The sequence below is a fragment of the Limanda limanda genome, chromosome 8, assembly GCF_963576545.1.
Source record: "Limanda limanda chromosome 8, fLimLim1.1, whole genome shotgun sequence".
NCBI classification, from domain to species: domain Eukaryota; kingdom Metazoa; phylum Chordata; class Actinopteri; order Pleuronectiformes; family Pleuronectidae; genus Limanda; species Limanda limanda.
Genome location: NC_083643.1, coordinates 27499169 through 27524527, shown reverse-complemented (window position 1 = coordinate 27524527; position 25359 = coordinate 27499169). Strand labels below are relative to the sequence as shown.

General features: G+C 41.7%; 1 protein-coding gene across 1 annotated transcript in view; it reads right to left on the bottom strand.

Moving 5' to 3' along the window:
* mgat4c (mgat4 family member C) overlaps positions 1-22258 on the bottom strand; it is a 53875-nt gene extending 31617 nt beyond the window's left edge. The window contains exon 1 of the mRNA XM_061077108.1: positions 22215-22258. The gene's annotated coding sequence lies outside the window, so the exon portion shown is untranslated. The remainder of the gene's footprint in view (positions 1-22214) is intronic.
* Between the last annotated feature and the right edge of the window lie 3101 nt (positions 22259-25359).

The window sequence follows — 25359 nt, the reverse complement described above, 5'->3', positions numbered from 1 at the left end:
TTAATTGTGCTGTTAAATGCCTCAGTTGTAGCCCATGCTTTTGTAATCGCTCATTTGACTTGGAATGAATGGAAAAAAATGTTAAAGTTGCTAACTGTTGCAATGAGTCTGCTCAACTTCCATGCAGTGTGTAACAGGATGATTCTCCAAATAAAAAGTTGAGCTTTTGAGACAAGAACTCTTAAACCCAACAGCTATATTTAATTTATTCATCAATCACTTTGCATGATTTTGTTACATATACCTCCAGTCAAGTATCTCCATCTCCTCTTAGCACTGGCAAATATACAAGAGTCAGCAAGATCTACTGTACGTGGGAGCTCAGCAGATAATAGCAACATAAAAATGCCAATCTGGGAGTCTGTGAGTAAATCAGTTACGCACATTAATTCTTATTTTCCTCAAAAGTATAAGTTGTATAGTAGCTGAAAAATGTGTTCTCTGCAATCATATTTTCATTAAGTACAAATTCATTGGAGCACAATTTCTCCACTGTTTGCCAACAAGATGAAAATAAATCATTGCACTGTAATTTCAACAGAAGATAAAGACCCCCTCCTTGCAGCGTTCTTAATGCATAAATGAACAGGTCACTAATTGACGTATGAAAAATATCCTTCATTCCTTCCATGATCCTTCTATTTTGTTGTTGTTAGATTAAAATACCAAACGATAAAAAAGTAAGAGAGATACAATTACATATTTAGGGGCAAATGCAATTTGAAAAATATGTTTTCTACTGCAGGAGCAGGGCAAAGTGAAAAAAAACACAACCTAATGGAGGCTTTATAAATTATGAGGACAACATCCATCCCTGCTATGAGCTCATTTCAAAGTGAAGGCTATGCAGAGCTGTATCAATTGAACCTGGAGCAGACGTCTCATTGCTGTTTATCAAACATCCCCTGGCAGCTCTGCTGCAATAGTAGACTATCAAGTCAACTAAAACATAATTGCTTTGTTTATGTACTTCCTCTGCCCGGCCTCCAAAGGCAGATGTGACCCAATTATGACAACTGAGTGACAACTGGCTTGTTGCAGTTTTTCGAATACGTTCCAAGCAAAATCAACCTATATATGTTAACAGAGTCAACTATGGTTATGTAAAACGTAAAAAGACATTTTTAATTTTGAATTGCTTGCTGATTGTTGCTTGCTTTGAGGTGCCAGGACATCTCAGGCTTGAAACATATCTGTGACACATCCAGCAGAATACCAGTAATGCTTACACATGAAGGGAAAGTTCACTGAGAAAGCCTGTCTTCTTGCAGTTTCCACTATCTCTAAGCTCTACCTTCTCATTCTCTCATTTCATCCAATCACAACCTGACAAACTCACCTTGAGCCAATCAACTGTAATCTTTTAAAAAAAAGTTTTTTGGAAGATTAAAAGTTATCTCTACCTCCCTCCATCTCCACCCCTGCACCCCCTCAGCTCTGGATGTCTCATCTTCCTTCAACCATCCAACTAGGTGCAACTAACGACTATTCTGATAGTCGATTAATCTATTGATTATTGAAACAATTAATCGACTAATCGGATTATGAATGACACAAATTCTCAATTGCTCTTATTTAGCCAACAGCTTTAAAATTGAGCTTGAGGTCAGTGATGACTGAAAATAAAGACAATAAAGAGCAATACTTCATTCAAAAATGTATTTTAATAAACGTTGCTGCATATTAGGGTACTATTGATACTAAAACTAAGACAAATCAAGTGTTTGTCCATTTAAAACCAAGGACAGGCAAAGGTCTAATATGATTTGTTTTATTTAAATTCAAGTTTCCCTTTTTCCTGTGAACCAAGAACACGCCAAGTGCTGATACTAAAAATTAATAAAAAATCAAGTATCCATTTTTTCTGTTAACAAAAGGACAGGGAAAGAATCAGAAATAAAATTCTGATTCTGACTTTCTGGTACGCGATGGAACGGACGCCGCCATTGGTGGATGTTCTTACGCTATTGCACATGAGCGACTTTCAGAGATAAGAAGGGAGTGAGATGGCTCAGCTACTTCCATCAGCACCTCTTGTAAAACGACATTTAGTTCAGCTGCACAGCACGAAAAACATGTGCTATGACGTAACCAACGAATCATCGATGATTAAATTCGTCGGCGACTATTTTTGTCATAGATTTTTCTTGACTACGTCGATTAATCGCTGCACCCCTACATCCAACCACAAGACCTTCATCAGACGTCCCATCTTCATGCTCTATTCCTCATCATCAATACCACCACTGCAGTGTCGAGGGTCTGGATTAGCGAGTCTCCTTCATATCAAAAGCCCCTAATTTATTGTGCTGCTATTAGCTCTGATTGGCAGCAATGGAAATGTAACACTCGGGTGAACGTATTCATTTGACTAGACAGCAAAGTGAGAGAGCACCTTAGTCTTAGGTGTGATTGTAATGTCGAACAAGACCCACCAGAAAAGCTCATTAGACTGGCAGAGTTGGATAAATGAATGATAAATGAATAAAGCAAATATCCCCTGATGCCTCTTTACAAAATACACATAGGAGGAACTCAAGGAGGCTCTTCGAAAAGCACAAATAAACCTGCAGCGGTGACGTCCAATCTTTTCTTTTCAATTAACTTTTTTCATATGTTGAATGATCAGACTGGAGTTGTACCTGACAAATCCTCTGGGTGCAGACTGCCACTGCACTGATGGTTATTTTTTTCTTGCCAATATGTTCTGCTTTAAGTGACATGTGTCATGATTTCCGTTTGTTCTCTGTTCACTCTATTGCTTGTGGTGTCGCCATGATAAAAGTAATTTCCTCTGTGGTATCAACACTGTCTGACAAACAGGATTGATAACTTGAGAATTTGTCATCTTGCTATACACCTTCTTGTTTTACTCCTTGAAGGTTTCCCCTCAAAGAAAACCCCACCCAAGCTCTGAGCGCCGCCAAGCCTTCTGTCGACATTCCCTCTAACACGATGTCGGGGAAAAACAACACCCCTAAGGCCATGCACACGAGCAGGGCTGGTGAAATTAGATTAACCGTCAACTTCCCGCTGTGTTGTTTGTGAGAGATTCCGCTGCCAAACGTTTGACAACAATGTCACAGGGAAAAACCGCAGCTGCTCCGGGCAAAGCTGGCAGCCCTGGCGTCTGACCTCTTGGCGTGTCCGAGCAGCTACAAGTGCTTTCTATCTCCTCTGACTGCTCAACCTGTCAATCTGCCTATTCAAAGGTTTCCCCTCTCCCCAGGAAAAGCTCATTTTCCCTTCCCCTTGGCCCAGTCAGTAAGTGTCACTTCAGTTTAGATTTCACTGCCTCCCTGCAGCCCGGCACTACAGCTCCTGTGGAGAGAGTTTTGTCTGCTGTTGTGGACTTGCTGTCCAGTTAACACTGTGGGGGAACAGGCGATAAAAAATGGAAGAAAAAAATATTCCGCTGAGTAACACCAAGCAGTAACGCTGACCTAATGAAATTATGGTCTAATTTGCATACATTCCCAGAACAGAAACGACGCATGCGGATTCAAACGTTTTTACGCAGGGGGTTTTAAACATTTCTTCAATTTTTTAATATCATTCCATGAATCAGAAAATAGCGGTAAACCATAAAAAAAATGTAATATTCCACATTAATAATTCCATACGTATATATGTTTTAGTGATAAAATGATACAAAGACCAGGCTGCTATATGAACCAGCTCTTCCGTAGATATCTTGAGAATATAGGAAGGATTGAACCATAAGTTTGGTGTATGTTGGGTGTTTCTGAGGATTTCGTTCTCAGAGTATGAGAAAAAAACTCATTGAGAAAATGCCCCTGCGCAAATATGTATTCCTGATCACTCACGTTGACAGATTTTGATGGTGTGTTGACTGAATCGATACTTTCCCTCCGTTTTAAATGCTCGATACCCATATGTCCTCTGGCAAGCTGCCTGTTTACAAAACTCCCGTTAGGCCCCTGGTCTGCCAACATCACGGAGGGGTTGAATCTTAATACAGCCTGATGCTTGTCGAGCCTCCAATCTGCTACAGATTGCAAGCCCGTCTGTGAGAGTAATGAGAGACCGGTTCTGCCACAGAGATTTCCTGAAAGACTGCTGGATTAGGAATTCACAGGAGCCGCTGGTTCTGCAAGACGGCAGCCCCCTTTTCTCTTCAAATCAATTCTCATTTTGCTCTCCTTGTCGATATCCTGCTCATGGCTCTCTTTCATTTAAGCTTACTTGCCATTTCCCATTACACCTTTTTTTGTCTAGCAATGTTATTTCGTTTAACTTGCTAGCGACGTCTTTTGCTATAAAGAAGTGGGACTGCAAGTAATTGTAATGTAAAAAAGAGGCATGTAAATAAGCAATCATTTATTTTACATTACTGAGTGGGAAGCTCTTGTTCCTTATCTTGCAGACAATTAAAAATAATAAAAAATATATATATATGTTGCTGAGGTCCATGTAGGCTTCTGTATACCCCCTGTCCTTCTGTCTCACAGCTTTATGTTGGTGTGCTGCATATTTTCTTGGCTGTCAGGTTACCAGTGTCAATGAGCATGTCAGTGCAGAAAAGACATTGCCTGAAGCAACGTATTAAAAAGGGTCGTAGGCTGGTTTCCCCAGGGCTCCGTGTCAATTATTTGTTTGGATGTCATGAGTATGTTTCTGTTGAGAGTGAACTATGTGAGAAATGATGTGTGAAATGATGATGTTAAAAAGTCCGATTCCATCAAAAAATCTAAAAATCATCTGCAGATACTTTAAATTAAACTTGGGAAAGCAAGCCCATAATTTGGATTATTATTTTTGGCAGAAATTAGTCAAGTAAAGTTTCATAGATGGAGAGAGAAAAGTTTCACCACTCCGCAGGCATTTTGGCATCAGGTCACACACAGTTATCTGGGGATAAGACCAGGCCTCTATCCAAATGATTGGAGAAAGAGCTGTAGCTGCATTTTCAGTGATCACTGGTCCATCAAAACAATAGTCATACAGTACATTCAGCACAAAAATGTTAGTTAGAACCCCATCCCCCCCTAAAAAAAACCCTTGCTGATCATGAGTGACAGACATGACGCCATCAGCTCATCCCACCAGGACACATGAACAAAAATAAGAACTTGGATGTTATGTTGCCGCATTACACAAGTTCTTGTTTAGTGCTCCCTCGTCTGCACCTCATGACACCATCAGGTGAAACAGTTGTGAACCTCAGATGTGTGCTTGCGTCAGTGCAACAAAAGGATTAGCCTGAAGTTTCCTGGTCTGGCTGGTATAAATGAGCAGATTGGCTTGTTGTGAGGCGGGGCGGGTCGTGTGTCATACAACCTAAAAATGCAGCTGGATTCAGTGAGTGAATGTAAACCCATTCACACACATTGTAAATGCCCTGATCAGACTATTCTGAAAATCGTCACAGCTTCAAGGAAATCATAACTTTCAAAAACTTCCAGCATTGAATTCCATTGACTTCCCTAAACACAAAATTGCTGTAACACATTTGTGGGATGAAAGGATGAGGCACACTTTTTGGAGAGGAATTTGAGCAAAAAGAGGCGACAAAGTAGCCCTCACATGGGCAGATGTGCCTCCTATCAAATGGTGTAATGTAGCTATCAACCATATAATCACTAAATTGTTCTCAACAAAGGCAGCCAATGCTTTTTTGTCATTTTCTGTAGTAGCAGAGTAGAAAATTGCCTGGCACAGGCTTGTAGTTACATAGCTGCCTCTAATTCACCTCTACCCAATTATTTTGTTTGCTGAAGCCCATTTCCGGACGTCTGACTCACCAGGTTTCATCAAATTTTCTGGATGGCAGCTTTCATCACAATGGCACTAATTACTGCCTCTTCCTTGTGCTACAGTTACGTGACACTAAGGAGACTTGACATGACAGGTGGAATCTCAAAGTGGATGTGAATTATAATTTGGAGCAAAGAACGAACGACTAATAACATAACCGTGAGGTTAAATTGCAATTTTTCATCATTTTTAGATAGTATAGGGTAAAGACAAAATAGCCATTTTTAACCATCAATTAAAGGTCTCATTCTACAGGACTGACCAATGTGAAGACAACGCCGTCTGTAACCAGCAGGTAACTAAACCAGTGTCCTTCGTCAAAGTAGATTTCCCCAATAAGAGGAGCAGAAACAATGGACACGCACACTGTCCCAAATACTTTGTCTCAGGAATAACTAATGCAGTGCTTTGCTGGAGAAAGGCCAGATAATGAAGCTCAGTCAGGATCAGTGAAGCCAGTCTCCACTGACTCTACCCTCATTGTTGGATGCCTCGCTCCCTGGGAGCCGCTGTGTGTATCAGTGATCATCAAAAGCACTGTCAGGAAAGTGTGGAACTGGGGCTTCCACTGGCTGTCCGAGATGCTCAACCCATCCAAATGAGACAGGCTTATTAATTCTTCAAAAGCCACATGGCTTCCTTTTCCCCAAGACTCATTTTGGTACATTTAAGGATGATAAAAGCTCAGCTAGGGAGCTCTCCCGCCTCTTTCCACTGTCTCTCTTTTTCTTTCTCACACATACATCATACATAATGCAGGCACATGCTTTCAGTTGATCTCAAAAATATATTACTTCTTGCTTTAAAATAGCTGTCATGTTTCAAACTCTTTTGTAGGAATGGAAATAAGGGCATTTCAGGGACAAAAAGAGAGAGTAAAAAGCCCACAGAGTGAGACCTGTGGTTGACAGCAGTGTTGTAGTGCAGTGTATATGCAGGTTTACCCTGCACTACATACACAGGTGTGGATGTATACCCACTTATATTTCAATCAGCATAGCGTACACCCACTCCTAAATTGCCCTTGTGTGCGCATCATTCAGTTAATTTATACAGTTATATTTGCAGACTGCCACATGAGAAACAATGTTAATTTTAAATGATGACACACTCTTTATGTTGCAAAACAGCTTATTACAAAAACTTGTTTGACTCAAAATGTATAATAATGTAGTTATCTCACTCTGGGATAACTAAATTCGAGTTGTCTTACATGTGACTGTTTTCAACAAAAAACTTTGAGCGCTTACTGGACAGGCCGCTTCAAATAAAAAACAAACTGCTTCAGCACTATGTATGTATTTAATGGATGAGCTGTCTGCTTCTTTCTGCTTGCAGTGGTCAAAGAGTGGAGTAGCTCTCACTAATAATTTAACCATATGTCAAACAGTAAAAGTAAAAAAACTTTACTGTCACTGAGTTTCTACTAACAAGTTTACTAATTAGCTACAACGTTGACGTGTGAAGGAGACAGTCGTAAATTCTGCAAAACGAAGGAGTGACTTTCTCTCCATTGTCTCCAACGAATGTACGAACTGTTTCTCTAAAAAGAAAATGCAATCGCTGACAATGGGAGCTGTTTTAATGGGAGGGAAAAGAGGAGGACAAAGCCTTGAAATTCATTACAACTTTTTCTTGCAATTCCTCACTATTGCTGTGCGTTGGATTATATGTGGAACATCAAAAGCTTTGATTATCGTAATTACTCCAACATTTGCAAGCAGCAAAGCTCCATGAAACCAAAGGAAGTGTTTCCATGGAAGAACTATTCGTTAAAATGCACATAATTTGAATGTAATATGAGAACCTTAATTGGTGAATTCATGGTTATCAAGGGACCTCCTTCATTACAATTCAAGAGGCTCCTTCATGGTGGCCATACTCTCTCATAATGAATGTGATTCTTTCCCTCCCTCAGTGCAGTAACTAATTGCAGAAGCCGTCAGATCGCCCCCGCCCTCACCTACGCTCCCCATATTACTACACAAAGTTCTTTGTTTACAACTCAGAGCCTGAATATGAGAACACTTAATCATCTTCACTTGAGACAATGATAAAGTGGGAGTGCAATACTTACTGTGAATCATTGAAATTGACTTATACAACAAATGAATAATATATTCATCTGACATCATGACAATACTACAACAACTGGATTTTTCTTGTTTCACTTGTCCATTCTTTCATCGTCAGTCAACTTGATTGTAAAGGTGAGTTTACAGGTCTGTGAGATATCGATCAGAAAGCTGCAGCAGATTCAGAGTCAATGAGCTGCCCCGGGTCCTAGCTAACACCAAGAAGAAGGTGCATCTTATTACTCCAATTCTTAGACATATATATACATTTCTAATCTACTGCTACGTAATGAACCATCCAGGCCCCTCAGTTAATCTTGTACAAGCAGCGTTCAGTGTTTTATGCTCCCCACACCTGGAACAAATAAACAGTGAACTGCAGGTCTTTACAACACCTTCTTGTTTGCCACAGCCATATAGTAAATCGGATAATAAGGCTACTTATTTCTTACACTGCACTGTTACTTTGTTTTTTCTTTGTTTATTCTAACCTTATTTCTACACTTGAATTTCTTTTTTCAAAATGTTTCTTTTTTGTGATGCTTATGCTTCTTATGTAACTTCTTATGTTGCTTTTAGAATTTATCACAATGCCTTTTATATCTTGTGTAAAGCAGTTGGAATTGCCTTGTTGTTGACATGAACAATTTCCAACTTGACAGAGCCATGCTCTGTCAAGTTGGAAATTGTATAATCTGTATAATCGATAATCTGTATAGTTGATATCTTTCTATGATTCCCAGGATTCGCAGTCCCTGCAAGATGTGCTATATAGGACATTGTGTAATCACTGTATGTGCGTGAGTATTAAAGGGAACGAAAATCTTGTTGGATCAGGGTTAGTCTGATTAATCGCAGTGAGGATGTAACCCCCGGGTAAGATAAGAACTTGACCAAATTGTTTAGGAATTCTTGTTTACACAAACAGCAACAAAGGGATGCTGCATATTCTTATACTCAATGGGGCAAACCTAAACCTGCACCGAATTATAAGTTGACCGTTATTCTATTCTATCATAAAACAAATAGAACAATTACAAGGATATGAGTGTAGATACTGCAGAAAGGTCTATGAACAGGGGACAGTGTTAGCGAGGGCCATGGCCTCTTGTCTCAGGAGTGGGTTTGATAATGTGCTGGATCTCACCCTGAGGTGGAAGGGATCTCACTCCAGGGCCAGACGACACTCACTGAGGTCGACTCTTTTGGGCACAAAGCCCAGTTGACTTGTTCAGCAGAGCTAAGCCGGCAGCGACTGCCAGGGGGTTAGAGGTTAGCGTAAGCCGCTCTGTGCCACCGCAGCCCACTGACTCTGAACAGCAGGGTTAGCAGTGGGGCTGCAGGACCCCTCTGCAAGGTAAGCCACTCACAAGAAGACACTGTGACAACACTGATATGACAAAGAGATGGGAAAAAAATCATGAAAACAGTAAAGCAAATTATGCTTGCAGCATGGGTTATTACCACAGCTTGCTTCCATCCTCCCTCTCTATATCCTATGGAAATTTCTTAAAGCGTTTCATTTATTTATTTAGTTTGCTTTTTTTTTCTTTGTTACCTAATTATATTGCTTGACCTGTTGATAAGGCCATTATAAAACATGCATCTAGATCTGGTTTGGTATTGTTTTGTGGGGTTTTGGTCTTTAATGTTTGGTCTGTTCAGTGGAGTCTCTGTTGTTGATATTAATAAATAGATGAGATTATGTGGCACAGTGGAAATGAGATGCAACGCATGTGAGCCGAAGAAAACAATAAACCAATAAACGTCATCTTTATTATTACTCTTGTAATTCCACGACTGTGTGAGCTGTCCATCAATCGTCCACCAGACACCCTCCGACTACTGCGGCACAGACACTTCCCAAGTCATTTTCACATCAGTGCAGTGACTGTAAAAATACATTATACAATCTAGACCAAACACATGTTTTGCCAACATATTAATGAAGCCCAGTCGCCAGGGGAGATAGTGCTGCTATACAGATACATCTCTTTAGCTCCGAGCGCACGGCAGTGTCAATTTCTTGACCGAGTCCCTCAAGGCTGCTGGCACAAAAGGCACTTCAGTGTGAGGAGCGTGGGGGGTGGGGGTTGAGTGTGTTGCCGGTGGAGGGATCCTCCCTCAATGCCCACCTCTACGCACGGAAAGATAATTGTCTCCTCCTTACCCGCAGAGATGGGTGTATTTCCGTGACCTATGCTAGGTATACAGCACAGCCTGAGATGTCACAGTGGTTTGCCATAATTACTTTTGCTGATGGAGGGGAGAGGGGACATTTGCATCAGATGAGGCACCCATGCTCGGGTCTCCCCCACTCACCATATGCAGCTTTTAATGTCACAGTAATCTCTAAAGGTTAACACTGGCAACGCCGCTGTATATCTCCACAACCAGCTGAATCAGTGGTTTGGAAATGGGTTTGACATTGAGTTTGGGTAAACATGAACATGAACACACACACACACACACACACACACACACACACACACACACACACAAAGTCACATGAATATATACACACACAAACACCCAAGAGATTTGTTGTGCATCATCTGGATTTTTCTTTGTTCTACTTCCACAATAACACTCAGGAGCAGGACCGGCAAGGTCAGGCTGTGATGTCTCAACACAACATCATTCTCTTTATAAAAGTATATAGGTAGAACGGTGGCCCTGAGAGCTTAACACAACGTAAGAAAACACAAGGAAACTAAGACAACATCTTCATCAATATGAAAACACTAGAAACTAGGGCTACGTTGTAGCACTTGCGGGCCCGAGCACCTGCACGTTGAAGCCTGTTGCAGTCGGGGGAGAGAGCGGTCGATGACCAGGCGCACGTCTATGCGTTGGATGCGTTTTCCTCTCTGTGGCAAGGATAAAAGCTTCACTTCCTGTAGCCACCAGGGGGGGCTGTGATTTAAAGTCATGATTTCTGTGTAGAAGTCATCAGGCTGGAACTCTAGTCTTACATGTCTAGTTTGGACTCAATTGGACAATAAACGCTTCACTTCGTGTAGCCACCAGGGGGCGCTGTGATGTAAAGTCATGATTTCTGTGTAGATGTCATCAGGCTGGGACTCTAGTCTTACATGTCTAGTTTGGACTCAATTGGAAAATAAACGCTTCACTTCCTGTAGCCACCAGGGGGCGCTGTGATTTAAAGTCATGATTTCTGTGTAGATGTCATCAGGCCGGGACTCTAGTCTTACATGTCTAGTTTGGACTCAAATGGACAATAAACGCTTCACTTCCTGTAGCCACCAGGGGGCGCTGTGATTTAAAGTCATGATTTCTGTGTAGATGTCATCAGGCTGGGACTCTAGTCTTACATGTCTAGTTTGGACTCGATTGGAAAATATATGTCCGAGATACAGAATCAAGTGTTTTGATGGCGTTTAATCAAACTTCGACGCCACGGTCACACGGCCTTAAAACCATATGAATATCTTCAGGGGGGGGGGGGGGCTGATGATACACACCTGTAGTTTGAGTGAGATAGAACCTTGAACACTGAAGTAACTGCATTTTGTGTTTCACGGCGAGTTGATGAACTTTGACGCCACGCCACGGTTACACGGTTTGACGAAGGATAAATCCCTAAATCAGATTTTATCTCCATCTTGTTGTGATGACACTCATCTGAATTTAAAGTTAAACTGATGAAAGCCCTGGGACAAGTACATCAAAGTAAAAATGGTGAATATGGTCAAAATGGCCACTAAATTCAAAATGGCGGACTTCCTGTTTGATCTAACATATTGATCCAAGAGACTTATTTGTTTGTAATGAAAAGACACATGCCCTAATCATTTTTTGTACAAGTCGGCCAATCGTAGCGCCGGGGCTGCCCTTTAGGGGGCGCTAGTCAGTTTTTTTGCCACGCCCATTTCTTAAAACCATATGAATATCTTCAGGGGGGGGCTGTTGATACACACATGTAGTTTGAGTGAGATGGAACCATGAACACTGAAGTTACAGCAATTTCGTGTTTCGCGGCGAGTCGATGAACTGACAACACGCCACGGTTACACGGTGTGACGAAGGACGAATCCCTAAATCATTTTTTATCTCCATCTTGTTGTGATGACACTCATCTGAATTTGAAGTTGATCTGATGAAAGCCCTGGGACAAGTATGTCAAAGTAAAAATGGTGAATATGGTCAAAATGGCCACCAAATCCAAAATGGCGGGCTTCCTGTTTGATCTAACATATCAATCCAAGAGACTTATTTGTTTGTTATGAAAAGACACATGTCCCCATAGATTTTTGTACATGTCGGCCAATCGTAGTGCCGGGGCTGCCCTTTAGGGGGCGCTAGTCAGTTTTTTTGCCACGCCCATTTCTTAAAACCATATGAATATCTTCAGGGGGGGGATGTTAACACACACATGTAGTTTGAGTGAGATGGAACCATGAACATGGAAGTTACAGCAATTTCGTGTTTCACGGCGAGCTGATGAACTTTGATGTCACGCCATTAATACTGTGTTTGACGAAAAGTCACAGTAATCTTATATCTTCATTTTCAATGTCTTGAGACCCATTTGATAGAGTTTGACATGGTTGAGGTCAGTGGATGAGGAGAAATACATCCAAGTGTAAGACATGCAAAAAAAAAGACATTTCCTGTTGCCACCAGGGGGCGCTGTGATATTAAGTCATGATTTATGTGTAGATGTCATCAGGCCGGGACTCTAGTCTTACATGTCTAGTTTGGACTCAATTGGACAATAAACGCTTCACTTCCTGTAGCCACCAGGGGGCGCTGTGATTTAAAGTCATGATTTCTGTGTAGATGTCATCAGGCTGGGACTCTAGTCTTACATGTCTAGTTTGGACTCAATTGGACAATAAACGCTTCACTTCCTGTAGCCACCAGGGGCCGCTGTGATTTAAAGTCATGATTTCTTTGTAGATATCATCAGGCTGGGACTCTAGTCTTACATGTCTAGTTTGGACTCAATTGGACAATAAACGCTTCACTTCCTGTAGGCACCAGGGGGCGCTGTGATTTAAAGTCATGATTTCTGTGTAGATGTCATCAGGCCGGGACTCTAGTCTTACATGTCTAGTTTGGAGTTGATTGGACAATATATGTCCGAGTAAGGAACCTCATGTTTTGATGGCGTTTAATCAAACTTCGACGCCACGGTCACACGGCCTTAAAACCATATGAAGATCTTCAGGGGGGGGCTGTTGATACACACATGTAGTTTGAGTGAGATAGAACCATGAACACTGAAGTTACAGCATTTCGTGTTTCACGGCGAGTTGATGAACTTTGACGCAACGCCACGGTCACACGGTGTGACGAAAAAACAATCCCTAAATCATTTTTTATCTCCATCTTGTTGTGATGACACTCATCTGAATTTAAAGATGAACTGATGAAAGCCCTGGGACAAGTATGTCAAAGTAAAAATGTGGAATATGGTCAAAATGGCCACTAAATCCAAAATGGCGGACTTCCTGTTTGGTCTAACATATCGATCCAAGAGACTTATTTGTTTGTTATGAAAAGACACATGCCATAATACATTTTTGTACATGTCAACCAATCGTAGTGCCAGGGCTGCCCTTTAGGGGGCACTAGTCAGTTTTTTTGCCACGCCCATTTCTTAAAACCATATGAATATCTTAAGGGGGGGGATGTTAACACACACGTGTAGTTTGAGTGAGATGGAACCATGAACACGGAAGTTACAGCAATTTCATGTGTCATGGCGAGTTGATGAACTTTGATGCCACGCCATTAGTATGGCGTTTGACGAAAAGTCACAGTAATCTTATATCTTCATTATCAATGTCTTGAGACCCATTTGATACAGTTTGACATGGTTGAGGTCAGTGGATGAGGAGAAATACATCCAAGTGTAAGACATGCAAAAAAACATACATTTCCTGTAGCCACCAGGGGGCGCTGTGATATTAAGTCATGATTTCAGTGCAGATGTCATCAGGCCGGGACTCTTGTCTTATGTGTGTAGTTTGGATTTGATTGGATCATGTATGTGCGAGATACAGAAGCTCGTGTTTTGATGGCGTTTAATCAAACTTTGACGCCACGCCAAGGTCACAAGGTGAGACGAAAAGTTAATTTTTTAAGTCAACTTTTTTCTCCATCTTGTTGTGATGACACTCATCTAAATTAAAAGTTGATTTGATGAAAGCCCTGGGACAAGTACGTCAAAGCAAAAATGGCCAAAATGGCCAAAATGGCCACTAAATCCAAAATGGTGGGCTTCCTGTTGCGTTTTTCATAATGCCCTTTGTGACTTTTTTTCATGATTTGTCACGATACACCTCTTGCCCGATTTTGGTGAAAATCGGTTATGTGGAAACCTAGGGGCTGGGTTCCAGGGGGCGCTGTTGAGCCATTTTGCCACGCCCATTTCAAATTACTCCAGAATACGTAAATTTTCACTACTCTCTAATTATCTGCAAAGTTTGGTAAGAAGTTCAGCATGTTAAAGCCCTCAAAAAGCCAATTCACTTTAGTCACAATAATAATAATAAGAATAATCCTTACAATTTCAATAGGGCCTCTCACCATTCGGTGCTCGGGCCCTAATAAGAATAATCCTTACAATTTCAATAGGGCCTCTCACCATTCGGTGCTCGGGCCCTAATAATCATTACAATTTCAATAGGGCCTCTCACCATTCGGTGCTCGGGCCCTAATAATAATAATCATTACAATTTCAATAGGGCCTCTCACCATTCGGTGCTCGGGCCCTAATAATCCTTACAATTTCAAAAGGGCCTCTCACCATTCGGTGCTCGGGCCCTAATAATAATAATAATAATAAGAATAATCCTTACAATTTCAATAGGGCCTCTCACCATTCGGTGCTCGGGCCCTAATAATCATTACAATTTCAATAGGGCCTCTCACCATTCGGTGCTCGGGCCCTAATAATCCTTACAATTTCAATAGGGCCTCTCACCATTCAGTGCTCGGGCCCTAATAATAATAATAAGAATAATCCTTACAATTTCAATAGGGCCTCTCACCATTCGGTGCTCGGGCCCTAATAATCATTACAATTTCAATAGGGCCTCTCACCATTCGGTGCTCGGGCCCTAAATACATACAACACAACCAAATATGCAAACACTTGGAGCATGTTTTTTCCCCCACTGCATGTCATTGATCTCGGAAAACAAGCAACAACCATGCGTGTGAGGGATGGGGTCACACAAATTCAGTGCAGTTTTTATGAGCATCTTAAATTCAAGATTGTGTCGGAACCTAAGTGATATTGTTATCTAAGGCTCTGGAAATGTTCTGCCATCAACACAACCACCCCTCCTAGTGTGTAGTCTAGTTCTGTATGGTACTTACATGGAGTGCTTCTTCCCTTTCAATAGAGGTGAGAGTTCAGTCTTAGATGTTAACACTAAATCTCAAACCAAGCGCTTTAATGAATATATATCTACTGTTCTATTTAAGAGTGAATGTCACTAGCTTCTTTTCTGTGGAACTTCAAACCTCTCAACTTTTACAAGCTTTTGGTGTTGGTGTATTGATTATGTTATAAAGTTGTTTTATTAATTGAAACTGATGTATTTGAAGCATACTTTATTAAACTGAATCAGTGAATTGGCTTTATTCTATTTGTGGAAGGGAGAAATCTAATGTAGATTTACTTATAAATTATCATTATCTTATCAATTTCATTATTATATTTTATTCAATTTTAATTCCAAAGGGCCAAATCATAACATACACTATCTCAAGGCACACTACTTAGTAGGGCCGCCACTTAAAACATTTTGACAGATTAATTGTTGAGATATTGTCTAAGCTTGACTAAAATGCAACCCCTGAGCTTTCATTCTGTTTTATGAAAGGCCAAGTTCACAAGTCATAAGGAATCATCACGGGAAAACTAGAAGGACTCTAACCTGCATTTATTACTTTTATTGATAATAATATAAATAATAATTAGAATTGTTGTATTTATCTTATAATAATTATCATGATTATTATTATTGTTAAGAAGTGTATCCTGGATTTGGGTGCTGGCATAGGACAAACTATTAACTATACAACATTAAGCTTGATAACTAAAGGGAATAGTAGGCACAAAATGTAATAGAACTTATTAAGCTGAAACTAAATGAATGAGTAAATGAGTATTTAGCGCATAAAGTGAAACAACAAATTCAACCATCCTGATGATAACCCTACAAACCTCCTAAGGCTGCACTTACCAGTTGTACAGTGATGCTGCAGAGGAGTACAGTCAAGAAAACTCTGCATCTCTCCGTCTTTGTGCCATCGTCTCCCACTCTTAGAGAATAATTCTGCCTTCCTCCCTCTCTAAATCCCACACCTCCCAGAGCACATGCGTCTGTTCATCACACTCTTCTCTTTTTTGTTTCTGGGCTTTTGGTGACATTTTCAAAGTGCCAGATCCTTGCCTTGAGACAACGTGCGTGTGCCCACAACTCTTCGTCTCCCAAAAATACACACACACACACACACACACACACACACACACACACACACACAAACACACACACACATACTTGCTGCAGAAAGCGGACACACAATACTCGCCTCGAGCCAGGCCCCTGTGTGCTCATCTACCTCAGAGAAGCTGAAGCTTGGCATAGATAGGAGGCTCCAATGGATTCTGTGCTCCGCCTGCCAATGCTGCTCTTTTGATCTGCAGCCAGCTGATGACAGATCTACATTAAGCTCATAGTCTTCTCTTTCTCGCTCCGCTTCTCCTCTCCTCTTCCCTGACACTGGGGCAAAATGTTACCGAAAGTCCAAGAGCATCGGTGAGAGCTGACATCCCGTGGGGTCGGCACTCGAGCCTCCTCTCACACCAAACGGAGAGAGATAAAGAACGCTGAGTGAGTTTCCAGCGTGCAGAAACAAACCACGTGGGTGTCTTTGCCAAAGATAGAGCTCTACACCCACAATTCAGGGGGAAGCTTTACACATTGCTAATGTGCACCTCCAAGTTGGGAAGGAACAATACACTCTTTGATATGCTCAGACTTGAAGGCACTGGGAAATATTTGTGTTGTGTGTAGTAGCAGGAGCTTGTGGATTACGACAAACAATAGATTGCTTAGATATAGAAAATGCCTCCTCATATATTCTACTATTACTGACAATACTTCTATCGTAAAAAGCATCATTACTGCTCCTATCATCTCTGTCAGAGATTTTCTTTTGTGTAAATACTTTTAACTTATAAACACCTCTCCATGTATTTGCTTTTACTCATGAATGTTGTAAATATTGATATTTTGCTGATAATAATTCTGTCTATCCTGGGAGACAGATCCCTCACAGGCGACTCTCTGTGAGGTTTCTAAGTTTTTTTTACCCACTTTTAAGGGTGTTGCACTTTATTAAGCACTACGAGGCAAACTATGAAATGTTAATATGTGTTATATTTAGCTTGATAAGATTGTTATCCGGTGAGGGAAACTTGTGATTATTATTGTTATTATTTTTGTTGTGCGCTTCTTATGTAAGAGGAATTTCCTAAAATAGTCTTGTGATTAAAAAACATCTCCTCCAGTTGAACAAATGTGAGCTGATAATGTAATAAAACAAAAAAACTGCAAAAATGTTTTTTTCTAACTCAGTCTATGATGGATTTCTAAACATTGAATGTGGGTGATAGGTCTAGACAGAAAACCTTGGACTCCGGCTTCTGAGTGAATGACACAAAACCTGACGCTGAGGATTAATGTGTCACACTGACAATAGACAATATTTCATAAAACCCTATTAACTGCACTGGAACTTTCCAGGCATGAGAACATACATAACTACAATGTTTGAGGGAGGATTTTCATTTAACTGAGAAAGAAAAATAAGGAATCGTCTCAACATTTCGGTTTGAAATGAGGAAGTTATATGAAGCTGCCAAACCCGTTGTATTCTAAGCTAGGCTTCCCCATGGTGCAGTTTAAAATTAATTAGAAAATGAAAAGCTTTGGAGAGATGAGGGGGCCCTGACGAGTTGTCTTATTCCGTGACGGAATTTTTGGGGGAAGAAAAAAGTAAGAATGCCTCAGCAGTTCAAGATGCATAAAAAGCTATCAAGGTAAGATGATTTCAGAAGATGGAAAAAACTCTGTACTAAACGAGCACCGTTCAGAAATCCTCACAGAATACGCCACTGTGCAGCATGAAAAACACACATCCTGCAGAGGCTGCGTTCTCGCTCCAGCACAAAGTGAGCTGCTTAACAGAAAGCACCAGTGTTTTTATCCAGCTGCTCGCAAAGAAAATGGACAGGAATTGTGCTCAACTGCCTTAATGTTTAAATTACAGTGCGTTTATCCAACTCCTAAGTGGCAGTGGAAATCAGTGCACTATAGCTGAGCAATTACATAGGACGCATGGCTAACAGCTGCTGACGAACGAGGAGTGACGGGCAGTGATGGAGCCTCGGCGTTAAAAACAAAAACACAACCAGCTGTTATTTCCAAAGGGGATCATCTGCTTAATACTGCAATTCGACAGGGATATCTCACCATTGCATTATTGAGCATGGCAGGTGGCTTTGAGAGAGGTGCGGCTCTGCACTGATAGGTGAAAACACTGTCTTCTTCACTCTAGCCACTTAAAGCCTTCAATGGTTTTTCCTTCCACACACTGTAACAAAATAGCATCGCAGAAAGCATTTGGCTGGAGCTCGCTGCATTGTTTGTGTTAGAAATCACAAAGCTGCCTTTTGATTCAGTTCGGCAATACTTTTGTGTGGGCTGTCCATTGGCAATCAGCCTGTCCCATTGCAATTCAAATGGTCACTGTTGAGCAACAGCGAGGAGGTCACGGCCTGTCTCAGTGGAGGAGAGAAAGCTATTGTGTTACACTTCTAAAGATCACTTAAAGTATTTTTGTGGGGCATGGAGCGGATAATAGCACACACAGGCACACACACACACACGTACGCACCTCAATTTCAGCTGTATTCAAATGTTGAATCCATTTCCATGCAGAGCACATCAAGATATTTAATGAAGCTTTGTTTAGCGACAAATCCTCAGCCTCCCCAAACAGCGGAGCAAAAGCAGGAAAGAGTTTATCAGGATACACAAGAGGAAAAGTAAACAGGAGCGTCAGAGTGCATAAGGGCATAAGAGAGGGAACGCAGGCACTGGCTGTGAATATGTATCTCATGCCTAACATACGTAACTCAGCCTCTGAATTCAACGGCTGTCAGGAGCTGGCATATATTATCACTGCATCTGTCGTGAAATATTCTACAAATGTCATCCTGATCACCGCCGTGACTTTCTCTCAAACCTGCTGTGACTGTGATGCTTCACAATTCAACAGTCATGCTTGTTTAGGTAAATGCCAAAGTAAAGTGTTGTGTGGAAATGACAATATATCAACTCAACCTGCTGCTACTGATATGGTTTATAATAATCATAATCATAATCATAATAAGCATAATAATAATAATCCTGCTAAATACTTTATTTGTTTAGCACTTATCTAAACATGGTTAGAGAGTGCTTGGCAATAAAAAGGTATTCAATAAAATTAAATTTTAGGCGATGAAGTTTTAATTAATTTATAGAGAAACCCAACAGTTCCCACAACGAGCAGCACTTTGGGGACTGTCGAGAGAGAAAAAGTCCCTCATTAAATGGAAGAAATCTCTAGAAGAACCAAACTCAATGTGGGCGGCCATCTGTGTGTGGTTTTCAAACTAAACCTGGGGCCAGCCGTATTTCTAAATGACTCAACAACTAAATGTGTAAGTGCAGAGAGAAAGAAGCTCATTGCATGCCACAACTGCAGCTGAAACTGAGGTCTTACTCTATAGGTGGACTGTAAAAACTTTATGGACGGTAGCACGAGCAAGCATGCTGCAAATAGCCCAGCAAACAGCTACACAATGCAGCGACTGAGCGGAAAACAAAGTTAGAGATCTCTTATTATGAGAAGTTTCAAAAGGACAGGACAAATTAAAAAGATGGTGGGCAGCCACAGTCTAGAGAATTCATGCGAAACACTGCTTTGACATGAACAGAGAGGGCATTAGTCTTGGCAGTGGTATGTGCTCTCAGAGCACCTTTCTAGTTTCTTTATGGGTCTGTTTTGGTAGATATCTGGTTTTGTATTACCTCATACTAGTTCATCAGATATAAAGGCAGTTTCTTTCTTTGACTACAGGAATTACTTGCACTTTTACTCTGAGGCTCAGGAATGTTTATCTGTTTATTTTGGGGCATGTAGCATGGGTTCATTGCCTGTTCTGTATGTAATATTCTCCCAATTTCCTTTAGGCTTCCCTGATTTGAAATCGAAGCACACAGCCTCGCTCTGTGCCGTGCTTGTCCTGTAAAATAAACAGCTGTTTGCATGAATCTTTAATGCATGCGCATTTTGGCATGCCATTGAAGCAGATGAGAACACTAAAGATCATATCAATGAGCGATTTGAGTTGTTTCAAGTCTCCAAAATTGCAGAATGCCAAATGTCTACTTCACTGGAGTGTGGCACTTAAAAATGTTATAGGAAGGAAAAACAAAAACAGCATTTTAGCTAGCAGGCAATGTTGAGTTCTTTCATCAGTTATATCACAGATCGAGAGAGGTATGCCAATTGCTCTCTACTAGATTATTCACAATGTCACAATGCTCCTTTTTTTAAGGGAAATTATTAAATAAAATGATTAAAATGGTGATTAATGCCGTGATCGTCCACTATGAAGCCTAGTTAATGCTCGTCACTCCTGCCTTTGTTTGGTAGCAAGTGTCAGATGTTCTCAGCTGCCACTTGCAATCCCGCTGCGTAGTTTCGCCTGGTCAAACTTTTTTTAACTCGACACACACGTCTAGTGCAACATTGATTTTGCTGGAGGCACGAGTGTGTGAAGAGGAGGTCTACTACCCCTCAATAATGAGAAAGCATCGAGATTGAGAACAGAAAGAAACAGTTGGTAAAGATGAGGTATTCTGCAGAAAACTATTGAAAACCTCAGAGGTTTTTCAAGGCAATGAAAGGAGCACGAGCCTGAAGCGGTCTTCCTGGGGCAAATACATTGGTGTCAAACCTGTTCTGTTCGTGTTCTTCATCAGTGCCTTTTTTTTGCAGAGTATGTGTTGCTACATTCTCAGCAGTGACACTCACAGCAAACTGGACCGAGTTCTGCACCCCACTCACTCATATGAAAGGGAGAGGCGTTGTGTTGACCTAACAGTTAGCGTGCAATGACCAATCCGTCAAGCTTAACAGCAGATTTTCTCCAAACTTTTAAAACATGTCAAAAAGTAAAGAATTTAAATTACAGATTATATTTGTTTTCGACTGCAATTTACTCGGAGTCAGTCATTTGGATGAGGAAATGTTTAGAACTAGATGCTCATCACAAGATCAATTCTACAAAATTTAGTCTTGAAAGTATGACATTTATATCCTCCCCTTCTTGCTTTACCAACAAGTAAACACTGAAATCTGATTTGGTGAGTTTATAATAAAAGACGACCCTGTACTGCTGCTGAGTACAGACACTGTCTAAGAGCTCTGCTCTCATGTCGATGTGATAAACTGACTTCCACTGTGTGCACACCGAGAGTCACAGAGGCTGACTGAGCAAGTCAAACTCGACAGCATATTTAAAAGAAGTCACACATACAACCCACACACATTCTGCTGCACATCTTAATTTAGCAGGCCCCTGTGGGTTTCGCGTCTCATCTGAACTGTAAGTATTTTCTTCTGTTCTCGTCTCGTTCGGCATTTTCATATTATGTGTTTGCAACAAAAGCACTTGAGTGAAATAACATAAAAAGTAAATATAATAAACTGGATATGCTGCCCTAGACAGAAGAGAGACACAGCTGTCAATATGGCTTCGGGTTTACAAATGTTGTGCTGGGTGACTGCTGTCTGTATCACACAAGTGTGAAAAGCAATAACACCAGCAAAGTGTAACTATTGGCGGTCAATATTTTCTCTCCCTGATCGACCCTCTGGGCACCAGCATAACTTCATCGAGCCAACACAAACACAGCTTTGTAGTTTCAATCTGTCATGTCGTATGAATATGGAGCCAGAGAGATAAAAAACATATAAGCCCTTGTCTTGTCTCAGTATCACAGATCATCTAAATGTGATGAGATTCAATAAAGTCGCACTCCTCATCAGTGTCAAAAGGGTTAAAAACATCTCCCTCCCTCTAAAAGCAAATTAGTCTTCATGGATGTTGCGCCAAGACTTGGATTCGATTTACCTTGTCTAATATTACTTCTCTACTGGAGAGCATTTTATGGCTGGGCAGTCTGGGGCAGCTATGCTGAAATCAGAACAATTCAGCACATCATTTCGTTGTGTAAAAAAGCAGGTGAAAAGGATTACCTTGTAAAAGTCAGATGTTGTGGGAGAAAGTCTGCAGCTTGACCTGGAGGACGGGATACATGAAGATGTCTGCCTGGGCTGTATCTGGGAAACAAAGACAGCCAACATGCCAAGGTTATTTCACAGCTGTAGATTTTTCTGAATGACAGTAATGATCTCACATCATTTACGGCGTCCGACAGTATGCACACATCAATGTATCGAACTGTGAATGATCCACACAGACGGATGCAAGCACAAGAGTGCGTGGGAAACAGGAGATTTGCCAAGTTTGCACACAGACTGTCCTAAATTGTAGCACACACTCATACACACACACACACACACTCACAGAGAGACACACACGTTCACATTAACACACAGTAAACAAGTCTCCGATTCCCAAAGCAGCCAAAGCAGCCATAGACACGGCAGACTCCTCTACCCAGTGGCTTACTTTTGAAGATGAATCTCCAGAGCCCCCTAAGGAAAACAGCGCTTTGTCAAGGATGTCCAGGAACGTTAACTGTCGCTGTCTCTCTCTCCACGCTCAGACATTGACGGCTGTGATGGGAAGGCGCGGTGCTCCCACACTGAGGCAGGGTAATTGGCTAGAGATGATGGGCCATAAACATACATCACAGGGGCGGCAGAGCGCCAAGCAGAGCAGATAGCTAACTAACGCTCTCTTTCTACTGCGTGCCTCTTGTTTGTCATCTGCACACATGCATGCGGCCGAATGCACTCGCGCACGCACACACACACAAACACAGACACTTGTCAATTTCATCCCTTCCCTGGATATTCACGCTCTTTGAACACACGGACTGGCCAACCATTATTACAATACAGACAGAGAAAAACTCTGCCACTCCTTTCATTCCAGCTATCACCATAAAACCAAGATGGCATGCAATGTATATTCTGTGTGGACCTTTATGAATTTCCTTGGCATCATGACCACAACCGAGAGGAGGCTCTCTGCAGCCATTATCACTCACTGATATATAATAGGCACTACCCATTCAAAATGCATCATCACCATTACAGAGAGGATGCCCTCTCTCTCACCATTACCAGCACCACACAATGGTGGATAATAGCCTATACGTTCCTGCGGTGCTATCGCCACGGTGCAGACTTTTCTCCCCTTGCTATAACACTCCTGTCATAATAAGCAGGGAGAGCCGTCCAGTCATGCCCACAGCTCTCAGAGAGGAGGTCAGTCATGTCAGACTGTTTGCTCACACGCTGGTAATCGGGAGAAGTTAGGCTGGACGAGGAGCTAGCACCGGAGCTTCCGTTTATTTTCAGCATTTCAGTGTTGCTGTGATCCAGTTCTGCTGCCGACAAATTCGACACGTTTAAAAAAAATAAAATAATAATAAGTAATATGGGAGACAGTGCCAGTTAATTTGGCTCGCGCAAGCTGTTTGCATCATTTCATGACGCTCTGTCGTGACGGTTATCTCCTCAGATACAGAATTCTCTAATACTGTGACATGGGATGAGGATTTTGTCAATAAAATCCACTTCATTCATCTATCCCTTTTTCCCCTAAGCTTCCCAGCTTTAGTTTGACAGGTCTTGCGTGACCACTTTTTTTCTTTCCCAGAGACAAATGCCAACCTCAAGACCCCTTCACTCTCTAAGCAGACGGGAGCTTCAAGGAAAAGAGAAAAACCAATGGCAGGGAGTGGGAGGGGGGGCATGGGGGGGTCCAGGCAATGCGCTCATTATTCAGGAAGACACTCAAGGCCACAGGAAATAGCACACTTCATTTTTCTTGTCAAACTATGGCTGGCTTAATGGTGTGTTCACAGCAAGTGGTGAGACAAAGGGATGGCGTGGCCTGGCGGAGACGTGGAGAGAGTTCCGATCGAGACAGAGGCCGTCATCACAGATGCAGCTACCCCACATTTTTCTGAAAGGGAGACCACCTTAGTTGCTAAAGCTGCTGAATGTGTCGGAGTGAGCCAAATAAATACGCCTCATCTTTCAGGGACTTGGACAGCAAGTGTAGTACGACTGGCTTTTAAAGAGGAAAATGAAATATGGTCACAATTATGCCCTAGCTGTGTAGTGAGGCACAGATGTTCCTATTGTTCATTCAATTCCACATCCTCCTAAACCTTCCCTCATGACTAGCCTCATTACTGATGCTATCGATATGTCCCGCCGCTGCCAGAAAACCTGGATGTACCCACAACTCATCATCCGAACACCAATTAATCATCTGCCCTGCAATTATATAACATACCGTTCATTGATTTCCTACACGGTGACGCTTTTTTACGTTTCATTTACACGCCAGAAGCTACTGCGACTGAGGCCATGCAGGCCAATCTTCTCCTGCTCCATATATCCGCTGGACTGGAACTGTGTTTTGATCAGGGAGATGATGGGGCAGGTGTTTCTGCACAGCTTCACGTTGGTGAGAAGCCTCATTTCATTGCATTATCATCTCCCGGCATGGCAGTGGCCGCCGGTGTCAGACAGCCTCCTTTGTTTGACTCCTAATTGGGGTAATTTATTGTCCTAACAGGCAGAACAGCTGTGGCTTTACAGTGTGGCTCCAATTAAATCCAGATGCTGGAATGAAAAGATGGGGCTGAACGTGACTTGGGGACCAATCACTAATATTGACTCAGATCTAAGCGAGATGAATATGACACACTGCTATGAGAGGTTTTCCTCGATGCATCGGTTTCCCACTGATATTGCAAATATGCAGTTTTGACGAGGATTCATGAGAACAGTAACAGGCAGACATTATGCATTTTTTTCTTATTATGGATGCAATTATCTGCCTGATTAATCATTCAAAGATAAATCTGCTTGGACACCTGACAGCCTGGTGCTGGAACTGCAACCACAATGCACGTCACTGGACTCTGAAATCGTGTTCTAGTTTCACTGCTGTTAGAGAAGTTTTTCCCCACAAATGGCTCTGACAGAGGATCGTGTGATTATGAGCGGAGGATCTAGGGAATATGGGGAGCAAGTGAAAGAAATCAGGTCGCGGTGAAGATTTCTCCAGGGCAGTGCTAACCCCGCCATACTGTGCTTGGCCCTGGCTGCCTCTTCAGTCCGGGCTCTTTAGACGAAGAGCCCCGGGGACAGAAACAAATGTGAGTAACACAGAAGATGGAGGAAACGCGAGGTC